Source organism: Cherax quadricarinatus, chromosome 84, assembly GCF_038502225.1.
Source record: "Cherax quadricarinatus isolate ZL_2023a chromosome 84, ASM3850222v1, whole genome shotgun sequence".
Lineage (NCBI taxonomy): Eukaryota > Metazoa > Arthropoda > Malacostraca > Decapoda > Parastacidae > Cherax > Cherax quadricarinatus.
Window position 1 is genome coordinate 83585 of NC_091375.1, and position 12841 is coordinate 96425.

Below are 12841 nucleotides of genomic sequence, written 5' to 3' on the forward strand. Positions count from 1 at the left end.
GAGATAAGACTGAAAAGAAGAGATAATCTCTCCAGGGTCCACTGCCTCCTCCCCCCACAAGAAAAAGTCACACAAAGTGCTTCCAGATGCGTGCACTCTGCAAAGGTTCAGAGAATGATTTGCTTAATGTATACGCTAAGCCTCGGGCTTAATCTCTCTGATCTTAAACTGAACACCTCCATGAATCCCGGCCACAGTTCCAGCATTCAGATTCAGGAAGGATAGTTTGGTAATAGAGTTGTGGATGAGTGGAACAAACTCCCGAGTACCGTCATGGAAGCTAAAACGTTGTGTAGTTTTAAAAATAGGTTAGATAAGTACATGAGTGGGTGTGAGTTTGATCCAACTACCTTGTGCTACTAGGTCAGATGCCGTGTTCCTTCCTTAAGTGAACGTGACCTGACCTGACTAGGTTAAGGCATTGGCTTGAGCCAGTAGGAGAATTGGACCTGCCTCGTATGGGCCATTAGGTCTTATGTTCTTATTACATCCCTGACCACTGCACAGGTTCATGTCAGGTCCATCTCTCTCCAGATGTCTCAGTAACAATGTTTCCGGCAACAGCGAAGAAGCTCTAGAAGGATCTTTGGTATTAACTTTGTTACATTCATTGTGAATGTGTCAGATCGCTTCTCTCATCTGATCAGTGTGGGACACATCAGGAATTCACTAAAAAATAAATCCCAGAATACTTTGGATTGATTATTCGAACCACTATTTTCTGTTTGTCATAATTCTCCAAAAGGAAAATGAATTCCTGAATCTTTGGGATAAATACGAGGCTACTCTCTCCTCTCTCACAAAATGTTCTTTCAAAACCGAATCTTAACGTGACAGCAACTCTACCAATTCATTGAAGTTTCCTACCTTTTCTGATGACCTGTAACTTTTGAGAACACTAAAAGGAAGACTTTGGCGAGCCGGAAACAAGATAACATTCAAGATATAATAAAAAATATCCTTCCGCTTCTTTCTGGCCATGTTTATGGCTGCGTCGTTGACTTGATTAATATTGTTTTTGAAGTTTCAACTCTGCTTCTAAGGTCTTATATTTCTTCAGGCATGAAAGATGCAGCTCTTGGGCTCAGCTTTCGCTAAGCTTGAAACCCAGTGACAAAGGTTGTCTAGTGCCGTTTGAAACAATTAAAAGCCTCTTGATTACTTGAAGTCGAATATTTTTTATTTTGGACCATTCATAGCTTTAAAAAGAGATACGATAAAGCTCATGGAGCAGGGAGTGAACCTAGTAGCGACCAGTGAAGAGGCGGGGCCAAGAGCTGTAACTCGATCCCTGAAACCACAAATAGGTAAGCACTCTCTCTCTCTCTCCCTCTCTCTCTCTCTCTCTCTCATTCTTTCATCCCGCGAGGCATCTGCTGCTTCATTTAAACTTTCATCCCTTGAAACTTCCGTCTCTTTTCGACCTCTCGTCATGCACTTCCTCCTCGTCATCTTCTTCCTCCTCGTCATCTTCTTCCTCCTCGTCATCCTCTTCCTCCTCGTCATCCTCTTCCTCCTCGTCATCCTTCTCAATAGATTGTCTTCCTCTCTGTCCTTCTTTTCTACCATTCTTTCTCGCCTTTCACATTCTCATCTTGCATGTTACTCTTGATGCCTCCTGTTCTTACTGTTTTCCTTCATCCACAGCTCTGTTTCTACTACAACACTTGGTATTCCCGTTGTTCTTCCTCCTGTTGTTCTTACTCATGCTCTTCCTACTGCTGTTCCTAGTCCTATTGTTCCTCCGATTGTTTTTCATCCTGCTGCTATTCCAACTAAAGTCGTTGTGGTACTTATGTCCCTTGACTCAGACTTAAGTCGTTGTGGTACTTATGTCCCTTGACTCAGACTTAAGTCGTTGTGGTACTTATGTCCCTTGACTCAGACTTAAGTCGTTGTGGTACTTATGTCCCTTGACTCAGACTTAAGTCGTTGTGGTACTTATGTCCCTTGACTCAGACTTAAGTCGTTGTGGTACTTATGTCCCTTGACTCAGACTTAAGTCGTTGTGGTACTTATGTCCCTTGACTCAGACTTAAGTCGTTGTGGTACTTATGTCCCTTGACTCAGACTTAAGTCGTTGTGGTACTTATGTCCCTTGACTCAGACTTAAGTCGTTGTGGTACTTATGTCCCTTGACTCAGACTTAAGTCGTTGTGGTACTTATGTCCCTTGACTCAGACTTAAGCCGGAAACACAGCTTATATACAGCACTGATTTTTTAATACGTTGTTTTTTTCCCACCAAGGCAACGTGACCCCCCCCCAAAAAAAAAACACTTTCATAATCACTCCATCACTGTCTTGCCAGAGGCTGCCGATACAGCAGATCAAAAATTCCAAGATATCTCCACGTACAATACGTTAGTGTTGCTAATTATACGAGGGACTAACCAAGATGATGGTTTGCCACCTGATGCAGATTACTGTAACCATCTTTAGTTTGAATTCTTCCTGGTTATTCTGGTCAGTCTAGCCGAAAATCGTCTATTTACTGCTGGACCTCGGTTATATTGCTATATTTTCACACAAGTCAGTCAGGGCTGCATCTCTTCCAGTTCCATCCAACATTCTTTCCTTTTTCCTCCCATTTATGTTTTATAAAGACCTAAAAGGCACAGTAACGTGACTAGAACAATACACCAATAACCCTCACGTAGGAGAGAGAAGCTTACAACGAGGTTTCGCTCGTTCTAAGTTTCTCTCATTTATTCCATGAAAATAAGACTGAACAATAATTTTTTTAATTACATCAAGAAATTTCCTTGTGAATCTTTCAATTTCTCAAATCTTTACGCTATTTTTTTCTCTTCTATTTCATCTCCCTCCTCTTCCCCATTCACTAACTCCGTCATTTCCCCCACCTTAAACAACAGGATAAAAAATCCAGTAGTCTTCCCCCCTCCAGTTCCCCCACTTCCAGCCCATTAATTCTGCCAGCCCATCTAATACCCCGACTGGTGGGGAATTTTCCTTGTCTGATGGCATATATTTTTCCCCACGATTACACTGTTGCTCAACATTGCCAGACTTTTATTCTTTAGTTTCTCCCAAAAACCGTTTCAGACTATTTATAGAGAATACATTTTTATCGGGAGTATTTTTTGGATAACTATACCTTTTTAAGAATAACAAAAAAAAAAGGCACAATACCGTGACTGGAACGATACACAGATAACCAGCACATAGAAGAGAGGAGCTTACGACGACGTTTCGGTCCGACTTGGACCATTTACAAAGCCACACTAACGAAAAGGAAGGCAGGAAGAGGTAGTGGTGGTGGTGGTAGTGGTAGTAGTAGCAGTAGTAGTAGTAGTAGTAGTAGTAGTAGTAGTAGTAGTAGTAGTAGTAGTAGTAGTAGTAGTAGTAGTAGTAGTACTAGTGGTAGTAGTAGTGGGGAATTAAGGAGGAGGAGCAGTTAAATACAAAGAAAGGAGAGCACTGCAAGGGAGCTAGGTGCCCACAGAGGGAGAGCAAGAACACAGAGGTAGGGGGGAGGGGAAGTAATGAAATAAATAGTGAAAGAACAGAAACACGACACAGAAGAAAGACAACCCAGAAGAGAAAAGAAAAGGGAAAGAAGAAAGGGGAAGAGGGAGAAGAAGAAAAAGGAGGAATCAGGTTAAGTCACGGGTGTTCTGAAGTTTGGAGCATTTTACAATGTAGTGGGAGAGGAAGGCATCTACAGAGACGAAGCCACGACTAAGATTCATACAAGGAAAGTTGTGTATTAGGGAGGATTCAACCAGACGGCGACTGTTAAAGTTAGAAGTAGGGAAGACAGTTTTAGCAGAAGACCAGTCAATAGGATGGCTGTGATCTCTGACGTGACAGAAAAGAGCATTATTAGTGTCGGCAAGCCTAACACTATTTTTGTGCTCCCTAAGTCTGTCAGAAAGAGATCGACCAGTTTCTCCAAAGTATTGAAGAGGATAGGAGGAGCAAGCAATAGAGTAGACATCAGTAGAGGGAGGAGAGGTATGAACGAAATTAGTGCGAAGAGTGTTAGTCTGGTGGAAAGTAAGCTTGATATCTAAGGGACGGAGAGAATTGTTAAGATTAGAAAGACCGGAAATGTAGGGAAGGCAGAGGACAGAAGAGTTCCCAGGAGTAGAAAGTTTGGGAGAGAAGAAACTACGTTTAGCACGTGAGAAGGCAGAGTCTATGAAATGGGAAGGGTAGCCAAGACGGGAAAACGAATTATGAAGAGTGGAAATTTCTGCTGGAAGGAACCGAGGATCACAGATGCGGAGGGCACGGAGAAAGAGGGAGATAAGAACACTTTTCTTGACAGGGGAAGCATGATAGGAAAAGTAGTGAATATACATGCCACTGTGCATAGGTTTACGGTACTACTACTACTGCCACTACCACCACTACTACTACTACTACTACTACTACTACTTCCACTACCACCACCACCACTACCTCGTCCTGCCTATATATACCCGTCCTGCCCCCACTTCTCGTTAGTGTGACTTTGTAAATGGTCCAAGTCGGACCGAAACGTTGTCGTAAGCTCCTCTCTTCTATGTGCGGGTTATTTGTGTACCTTTTTAAGAACTTAAGAAGGAACACTGCAACAGGCCTACTGACCCATGCAGAGCAGGTCCATGTCTCCTCCACCCCGGATTAGCCCAATGACCCACTCAGTCTGGTCACCTCCACTCAAGGAAGGAGAACGGCATCAGACCCAGCAGCACAAGCTAGTCAGGTCCAATTCACACCCACCCACACCACTCAAGTATTTATCTAACCTATTTTTAAAACTACACAACGTTTTAGCCTCAATAACTGTACTCAGGAGTTTGTTCCACTCATCCACAACTCTATTACCAAACCAGTGCTTTCCTATATCCTTCCTGAATCTAAATTTTTCCAACTTGAAACCATTGCTGCAAGTCCTGTCTTGGCTGAAAATTTTCAGCACGCTATTTACATCCCCTTTATTTATTCCTGTTTTCCATTTATACACCTCGATCATATCCCCCCTAATTCCACACCTTTCTAAGAGTGCAGATTCAGGGACCTCAGTCTATCCTCATAGGGGAGATTTCTGATACATGAGATCATCTTTGTCATCATCCTCTGTACGTTTTCCAGATCATTTATATCCATTCTGTAATATGGTGACCAGAACTGAGCAGCATAGTCTAAATGAGGCCTAACCAAGGATATATAGAGTTGAAGAACAATCTGAGGACTTCTATTATTTATACTTCTAGATATGAAGCCAAGAATTCTGTTAGCTTTATTGCGAACACTAATGCACTGTTATCTTGGTTTTAGATTACTGTTAACCAGAACTCCTAAATCCTTTTTGCAATCAGTAGTATTAAGATCTACATTATTTAATTTATATGTCGCATGGTTATTTTCCTGTCCAACATTTAGAACTTTGCATTTGTCTATATTAAACTGCATCTGTCAATTCTCCGACCATTGCATCAGTCTATTCAAATCATCCTGGAGTGCTCTAGTGTCCTCATTAGAATGAATTGGACGGCCTATTTTGGTGTCATCAGCAAATTTGCTTATGTCGCTATTTATTCCCTCATCTATGTCGTTTATGTAAATTGTGAACAACAACGGGCCCAACACTGACCCCTGAGGAACACCGCTTGTGACGTGCCCCCATTCTGATTTCTCCCCATATTAATATTTCCTCTCCTACCCGTATGTATAAAAAATAGATAAATTCCCACATCGGCTATTTCCCACCATGACAGTGTGACTCGAAAAATAAGACTTTCATCATCACTCAGTCCGTCACTATCTTGCAGAGGAGTGCTTACACTACAGTTAAAACACTGCAACATATCAACACCCTTCAGAGCCCAGGCACTGTATACCTCCATCTCCAGGACTCAGTTCCGGCTAACCAGTTTCCTTGAATCTTTTCATAAATGTTAATTTGCTCACACTCCAACAGCATGTCAAGTCATAAAAACCATTTGTCACCACTAGTGCCTAACATACTCAAGCATGCTTACTGGAAGTCCAAGCCCCTCATACACAAAATCTCATGTACCCTTTCCCTCCAGCCTTTCCTAGGACGACCCTTACCTTGCTTTCTTTCTGCTACAGATTTATTTGCCCATCAGGCCATTCTATTCTGTTCCATCCTCTCACCACCCATGCTTTACACACACTGAAGAGTGTTGGTACTACTATGCTCTCACACATTTTCCTCATTGCTTCCATGGATAACGTTCTTTGTCTCTACAGACTCCTCAGTGCATCCCTCGCCTTTCCACCTCATGAACTCTATGACTCACCTCGTCTGTCATAAACACATCTGGTAACAAATATCTGAATACACTCGCTTCCTCCATACCCCTTCCCTCCAATATGATATCCAGTTTTCAGTACCTATTTTTTTTATCCTCAATCACCCTGCTCTTTCCTATGTTCACTTTTATTTTTTTCTTTTACATACCTTTCCAAACTCCTTCATCTACCTCTAACCTCTGTAACTTCTCTTCAGAATATCCCAAAAAGCACAGTATCATCAGGAAAAAAAAGCAGCTGTGGCAACTCCCAATTAGTGTTAGATTATCTATCCTTTAACCTCACATCAGGTAAACACCTCTTGTCAACACCCGAGCAATCACTTCTCTTAGAACCCCATCTATAAATATATTGAACAACCAGTCCTCGACAGACAGTCCTCGATGACGCACTGACTTTCTTGGGTTATCCTGGGTGGCTAACCCTCCGGGGTTAAAAATCCGAACGAAATCTTATCTTATCTTATCTTATGGTGACATCATGCGTCCCTGTCTAAGGAAATTATCTCCTTCACTCCTACAAACTCTAACCTGGGCCTCACTATCCTCGTAAAACTCTTAATTGCTTTCAGGAACCTACCACCTATTCCATACATTTGCAACATCTGCAACAGTGCCCCTCCCTTATCCACCTTATCACAATTTTTGTCCAAATCCATAAATGCAACGAAAAACCTCTTTACCCTTATCTAAATACTATTCACTTATATGTTTCACTGTGAACACTTGGTCTACACACCCTCTACCCTTCCTAAAGCCTCCTTGTTCATTTGATATCCTGCTCTCCATCTTAGTCTTAATTCTTTCAATAATAACTACCATACATTTTACCAGGTATATTCAACAGACTTATTCTCCTATAATTTTTACACTCTCTTTTATCCCCTTTGCCTTTATACAAGGGAACTATGCATGCTCTCTGCCAATCCCTAGGTACCCTTCCTTCTTCCATACAGTTATTGAATAAAAGCACCAACCATTCCAAAACTATATTCCCACCTGCTTTTAACATTTCTGTCTATCCCATCAGTCCCAACTGCTTTACCCCCTTTTATTCTACCCACTGCCTCGTGTATCTTCCCCCTCCACTCGGAACTGGCTCTTCCTCACTCCTAGAAAATGTTATACCTCCCTGCCCAGTGCACGAAATCACAGCTTCCCTATCTTCATTAACATTTAACAGTTTCTCAAAATATTCCCTACATCTTCCCAATGCTTCTAACTCTCCATTAACTCTCCTCTCCTATTTTTAGCTGTCAGATCCATTCGTTCCCTGGGCTTTCTTAACTTATTAATCTTACTCCAAAAAGTTTTCTTATTCTCAGCAAATTTTGTTGATAGCATCTCACCCACTCTCTCAGTTGCTCTCCTCCTACATTCCTTCCCCACTCTCTTAACCCCTCTTTTTCTTTCCCCCTCCTTGTATCACTTTTACTTTGTAAAAACCTTTCATATGCTAACTTTTTCTCTTACCACTCTTTGCTTCATCATTCCACCAATCACTCTTCTTCCCTCCGTCACTCACTTTCCAGTAACCACACACTTCTGCTGAACACCGACTCTACATTCTCAAATCTATTCCATACCTCTTCAGCCTCACTGCCTGCACTCTCACTAGCCCATCTTTCTTCCAATATTTATTTATATTTTACCCTAACTGCTTTTTCCTTTAGTTTATAAACATTCACCTCTCTCTTGTTGATGCCATTCTCCTTCTAGCCCATCTACCTTTTACTCTCAATGTAGCTACAAACTAAAATAATATAACTCCTCTATAAACATGCGTATCCTGTAGCCTACCCATCAGTCTTTTATCTACTAGTACATAGTCCAACAAATTACTCTAATTACGACAACTGTGTTGTAGAGGTTTGAAAAAAGCTTAGACTTCTACAACACAACTGTCTTCAAACATTTAAGTTATACCTTGAATTAAGGAAAGATCCTGGACTTCACCTCACGAAACAAAGCAAATGCGATAGTAATTATGGACAAGGTAGATTATAGTGGAAAAGTGAACATGTTATTAGTAGACTCGCCTCTTTACTTCTGCAATCTGTGAGAAGTGTGTCGTGTGTTTCTCTGTGAAAAACTCATTTTGTGGTAATGATATTCTTGGCGAGTCGACTCACTTTGTCTTCCATGGAAGTGTATTCCCAGAGATATATTTAAAAATAGTGAATTTTGAAAATTTGTGACTGGGGATCATGAGACAATATAAAACAAGGGCAGAGTCTAATTCTCGATCTAACTTGCTCAGACTAGCAGTTATACATGATCGTAGTCTGGGTCTGGACGTTACTCAACTCAGATTCAGTAATTTGGGATTTTTTTTTATACCATTGAGGACATGCTGACTGTCCATATTTAGATCATTTTATTCCACTTTCTTGCCGGCTGGTGTGCTATTAATGGTTGTTTCATGCAGCCGTTAATAGCACAAACTGATCGCTATATTTGTTCAAGCAAGCTGTTCGTAATAGCTCTGATGTCAATAGTTTATTCAGGGACCTGTTGGGTTTCGATAAATTGATCATCTATTGTTCTTTGTTAGATAATTGTGGTACAGTTATCGATATTGTAACAATATCTAACCAAGACAGAACTTGTAAGAATGTATTCGTGTTTAATAGAGTTAACAATATATATAGGATAACACTGGTTAACAAGCAATGCTGAAATAACAATTAACAATGTATATAGGATAACACTGGTTAACAAGCAATGCTGAAATAACTCGCACGTATTTACACCTCTAATAGGTTCATCAGTTAGGACTGTATATGAATGAATTATCAGGTTAAGTTAATGCCACAGTAATAATGATTTTTCAGTAGGACTATTTTAACATGGGCTAGTAGGACTATTGTAATATCTATTCCTATGTTTTATATATAGAAAGAATCGGCAGCGAATTTTAATATTAAATCAAATGTTGCTGAGAAAGCCAAAAAAAAAAAAAAAAAAAAGGGACAGTGAAAATATATAAGATGCAAGAGTTGAGAAAAACTTTCTCAACCTTGTCCCCCCTTTTACTGCCCCCCCCGTGTGTGTATGGGGGGGGGTGAATCACAGATTTTTTTTTTTTTTAAGATACAGAAGTTGACAAAGAGAAAATGTCCTCAGTAATATTTTCATTCTTAAACTCAGTCGTAGTCTAAATTACAGAAGATAGTAGATAATTGTTGTAGTGAACCGACAAGTTGAACACTTAACACTTTATTGCGGAAACACCAAGCAGTGGCTTCATCAGTCTAATACACAGAAGAATAGTTGAAGATAAAGAAGGAAATAGAGGTAATTAGTCTCTCAACTTGGAGTCGATATAATCAGCTTATCAGTTCTGATGAACTGGTTGGCAAAACGTTCCCACAGTTAAGATAACCAGGTTATCTTTACTGTCTGTTACAACAGTTAAGATAACCAGGTTATCTTTACTGTCTGTTACAACAGTTAAGATAACCAGGTTATCTTTGCTGTCTGTTACATCGACAGTAAACTATCATTACTGTCTGTTACAACAGTTAAGATAACCAGGTTATCTTTACTGTCTGTTACATCGACAGTAAACTATCTTTACTGTCTGTTACAACAGTTAAGATAACCAGGTTATCTTTGCTGTCTGTTACATCGACAGTAAACTATCTTTACTGTCTGTTACAACAGTTAAGATAACCAGGTTATCTTTACTGTCTGTTACAACAGTTAAGATAACCAGGTTATCTTTACTGTCTGTTACAACAGTTAAGATAACCAGGTTATCTTTACTGTCTGTTACAACAGTTAAGATAACCAGGTTATCTTTACTGTCTGTTACAACAGTTAAGATAACCAGGTTATCTTTACTGTCTGTTACAACAGTTAAGATAACCAGGTGTTGAACAAGCTGGTGTAACGTGACAGATGTTGATTATATAATCATCTCTCATACACGTACTAGCACAACGGATCTTATTATCATCTTTGCATAAACAACTCATTACGATTATAACCAGATGTAAACTTGTTAATAGTTCATTACCAGTGTAATTCAACTTACATTCTAACTTGTTCAGCTATCAACAGTTTGCGGCCGTCGTGGACCCATTATGTACCTCTGTAATATTTTGACTACCGCCCGCAGGATGGGTTTGGGGTGACTACCACCCCGCAGGATGGGTATGGGGCGACTACCACCCCGCAGGATGGGTATGGGGCGACTACCACCCCGCAGGATGGGTATGGGGCGACTACCACCCCACAGGATGGGTATGGGGTGACTACCACCCCGCAGGATGGGTATGGGGTGACTACCACCCGCAGGATGGGTATGGGGTGACTACCACCCGCAGGATGGGCATGGGGCGACTATCACCCCGCAGGATGGGTATGGGGTGACTACCACCCGCAGGATGGGTTTGGGGTGACTACCACCCCACAGGATGGGTATGGGGTGACTACCACCCCGCAGGATGGGTATGGGGTGACTACCACCCGCAGGATGGGTATGGGGTGACTACCACCCGCAGGATGGGTATAAGATTAAGATAAGATTTCGTTCGGATTTTTAACCCCGGAGGGTTAGCCACCCAGGATAACCCAAGAAAGTCAGTGCGTCATCGAGGACTGTCTAACTTATTTCCATTGGGGTCCTTAATCTTGTCCCCCAGGATGCGACCCACACCAGTCGACTAACACCCAGGTACCTATTTGCTGCTAGGTGAACAGGACAACAGGTGTAAGGAAACGTGTCGAAATGTTTCCACCCGCCGGGAATCGAACCCGGGCCCTCCGTGTGTGAAGCGGGAGCTTTGGCCACCAGGCCACCGGGCCACATAGGGGTGACTACCACCCCGCAGGATGGGTATGGGGTGACTACCACCCGCAGGATGGGTATGGGGTGACTACCACCCCGCAGGATGGGTATGGGGCGACTACCACCCCGCAGGATGGGTATGGGGTGACTACCACCCGCAGGATGGGTTTGGGGCGACTACCACCCCGCAGGATGGGTATGGGGTGACTACCACCCGCAGGATGGGTATGGGGTGACTACCACCCCGCAGGATGGGTATGGGGTGACTACCACCCCGCAGGATGGGTATGGTGTGACTACCACCCCGCAGGATGGGTATGGGGCGACTACCACCCCGCAGGATGGGTATGGTGTGACTACCACCCGCAGGATGGGTTTGGTGTGACTACCACCCGCAGGATGGGTATGGGGTGACTACCACCCCGCAGGATGGGTATGGGGTGACTACCACCCCGCAGGATGGGCATGGGGGGCATAACATATTAAACTGTTGAAGCCTTCATAATGTTCCACATGGAAGAATAAATACCAACATCAGGTTACCTGGAGGTTACCTGGAGGTTATTCCGGGGATCAACGCCCCCGCGGCCCGGTCCATGACCAGGCCTCCCGATGGATCAGGGCCTGATCAACTAGGCTGTATCTATTGAATCAAGTATCTATTGAATCAAAGACACAATTACATTTCATGTCCGAAAATACTTCTACATCCCTCACTCTCCCATCCCCGTCCCACTCTCGTATATATACTGGCTCCCTTCCCTTCGTGCCTCTGTGTAACTAGTTAATGGTTCAGATCAGACCGAATTATATTCATAAGCTTCAGTCTCGAATGTGCAGTAGAATGAAGTGTTTATGTACGAGAAAATTATTCAGTAAGACAGCGTCTTTGAAGACTGAAGACTGGAACAGTTTAACCAGAGGACCAGTTAATAAGATACCTGGAGGGGGGTTCTAGGGGTCCCGGTCCATAACCAGGCCTCCAATAAACCATACCAAGGGTCGGGTTAGAACTCGCGATCAGTCTCTCAAAACTCCAGACCGACGCGGGTTCTAACCCCACTCGTGGTATGGTTTGTTTGCAATCGTGTAGTTACGATTTCCCAAGTCAACCCTCCAATGGCTGTCATCTCTGGCATAACAGATAAGACCATTTATTATTATTATTATTATTATTATTATTGGCAAGGGGAACAGATATTGTGTTATTTTTCCCACCTTTGGACGAAATATTTTTGCCATGCTTGATGCAGTGTTGACATAACTAACTTTTGTATGTTTGTTTATATTTTATGGTATTGTCCGCCATGCTTGACACTTTCATCTCACAGCTGACTTTTTCTTGTCTCACTTGTCCTTCTTCTCACAGCTGACTTTTTCTTGTCTCACTTGTCCTTCATCTCACAGCTAACTTTTTCTTGTCTCACTTGTCCTTCTTCTCACAGCTGACTTTTTCTTGTCTCACTTGTCCTTCATCTCACAGCTAACTTTTTCTTGTCTCACTTGTCCTTCATCTCACAGCTGATTTATTTTTCTGGCATCTACCGCATTCCTTTATATAAAATGGCCATTGATATACCTTGGAACGTGTATATTTTTTGCCTTCTTATACCCGTCAAATTTTCTTGAACGCTTAGTCTTGTAGCTGTGTCTCACTGTCTACTGCGTTTCTTGTTCCTGTCTGTGTCACACTGTCCCTAGCCTTCCCTGGTCGTGCCTATCACACTGTCCCTAGCCTTCCCTGGTCGTGCCTATCA